At 32.5% G+C, this 2,278-nt stretch overlaps 1 long non-coding RNA gene across 1 annotated transcript; it reads right to left on the bottom strand.

Moving 5' to 3' along the window:
• Positions 1–376: 376 nt before the first annotated feature.
• Positions 377–1,589, bottom strand: LOC145160002 (uncharacterized). The gene is made up of 2 exons (XR_013737979.1): positions 1,177–1,589; positions 377–668 (listed from the first exon to the last, which is right to left on the bottom strand). It is a non-coding gene; the product is annotated as an uncharacterized LOC145160002 (long non-coding RNA).
• Between the last annotated feature and the right edge of the window lie 689 nt (positions 1,590–2,278).

Raw genomic sequence — 2,278 nt, 5'->3', positions numbered from 1 at the left:
TTGAAAAAAAATGGTATAAACATTAAAAAACGGTAACATTTAAAATTTGTGCTACCCCCTCTCTTTCTCTCTCGTTGGCATTAACCTACCAAGTTAGACCACCAAACTGGGCATACCAAGTTGGTAGCACAGTGTTTACCATGGCCAGCTCGGACATGTCGAGCCTTGCCGTCGCCTCAGCCTAATGATATAAAACATGAATAAAGGATATCGTAAAAGATGATATAATATCCTCTCTCTCTCACTATATATATATATATATATATATATATATATATATATATATATATATATATATATGAGGGTCCCACCATTTTTAAGACAATGTCTTAAAAAACAAGGGGAAGAATTGATGAACTTTGATTAGGTCTTAAAGTAATCTGGACCATTAAATTTATTTCAAACAATTTATCAAATGTTCAATCCGCGTCAAACAAAATGCTCCAATCAAAACAAAGTGCTTGATATTAAGCTCATTTTATGGATCTCTCTTCTGTATCCCTCTTTACAGTCTATAATCTTTCTTTCAAGAAATCTATCAACTATACAACCTTCACCACCGCTTCTATCACAATACAAACGATTCTACCACTGCACAACAGCCATGGCACCATTGCCACCAGATCTGCAAGATGACTGCACCAATGCCGACATTACCACCACCAATTCTGCAATATTCATACTTCTTATCAGATCTTACACCAGATCAAAGTAGTATGATCAATGGTTTCTTTCATGGTTTCTTTCAGGAAGTTAATTTGTGTAAATAAAATCTAGATTTGTAGTATTCATGTTGATTACTAAACAAATGTTAGTTCAATAATCCATGTATGTGTTGTAACTATATATATTCAGGTTTTTTGAGTAGAAAAAGATGATACACTCCTTTATTTTTTGTATATTCGAAAAAAATCGAGGAAAGTTATTTGAACCAAGTGAAACTAGATTAAGATCTAGATCGTCATTCTATATTTAAGTTGTCAAACTAATAAAAAACGGTCTAACTAAGAAAAATGATGAAAAAAACTAATAAAAAGTTATATAATTGGTTTTGTTGGGCCGATCCTAATTCGGCCCTAAAGAATCTGAAAACATAACGTAACTTCGAAACTAAACAATTACAAGATCTATAAACTAAAAAGATAAAACGAATTTATTTACACTTTATAGTCGGACCTGTTTCACCTCTTTCAACCTGCCGACCAACCAATCTCCAATGGACTTCTTCATCTCCTTCCACCCTCTACTGAGAACCATACAGTCGGAAAACCCACCTGTTTCACCATTCGCAACCGACCAATAAGCCTTCAATTTGCTGAGAAATTTACCACCGTATCTGCCATATCGTTCTAGCCACCTTGTACCACCTCTTCACCATCGTAAACAACCTCCCTTCGCACACCACTATCTCCTCATCGTAAACTAACCGCCAACACCACCCTTATACCACCACCCCAAACATCTCCTATTGATCGATTAAGAAAGAGGGTGGGTTCGATTTTGTTTTTGCTGGCGTAAACACCAAAAAACCAGAGAAGAAAAGAGAGGCGTGAGTTTCCAACATAAGTGAAAACAAAAATAGGGCACAAATACAAGCCTCTTTCAAGTAGGGCTAAATTTAAGTGGACTCATTTCTTTTGGGCTAAGTTTGTGGACTACCGGATACCCAACACACCTGAGGACGAGAGTTTTTTTTTTTTTTTTTTTTTTTTTTTTTTTTGTTTTATATGTGTGTTTAATTTAAAATGTTTTTAATTTGATTTTTATGGAGTTATTATATTGTCATTGTTCTATAAAATAATGTATAGTTGTTGATTTAACATTAGTGTTCAACATGATGTTTCGGTTTTGTTTGTAGCTAAAAAAATGTAAGATGTAGATCATCGAGCACCCCCAATCCCCATTTAAGAAAACATAATCAAACCACTATTCCATAACTATGCTAAATAATAATTTGATTATTATGTGAAGCTTGATAAGAAAAAAAACTTTTTTGAGGATTAAATCATATGCATGATTACTTTTAGAAAATAGAGAAAACCACAATAAAACATATATTTATGTAGAAATGCGTATCACACTTTCAATTGTAAAGTATGTCCATCAAAAGTTGTAAGAAGCAGAGAAAAAAATTAAGACCACCAAAAAAATATTGACTAATCCTATTCTTTACACTTATATAGCCTATTTTGTTGTATTTTATTTGCATAATTTTTTATAGGATTTTATTATATATTAATATATTAATCATTTAGATTATATTTCCAGTAATTACTCC

Source organism: Lactuca virosa, chromosome 2, assembly GCF_052849685.1.
Source record: "Lactuca virosa cultivar CGN04683 chromosome 2, Lactuca_virosa_CGN04683_v6, whole genome shotgun sequence".
Classification (NCBI taxonomy): domain Eukaryota; kingdom Viridiplantae; phylum Streptophyta; class Magnoliopsida; order Asterales; family Asteraceae; genus Lactuca; species Lactuca virosa.
This window is presented reverse-complemented; position numbering and strand designations above follow the sequence as displayed.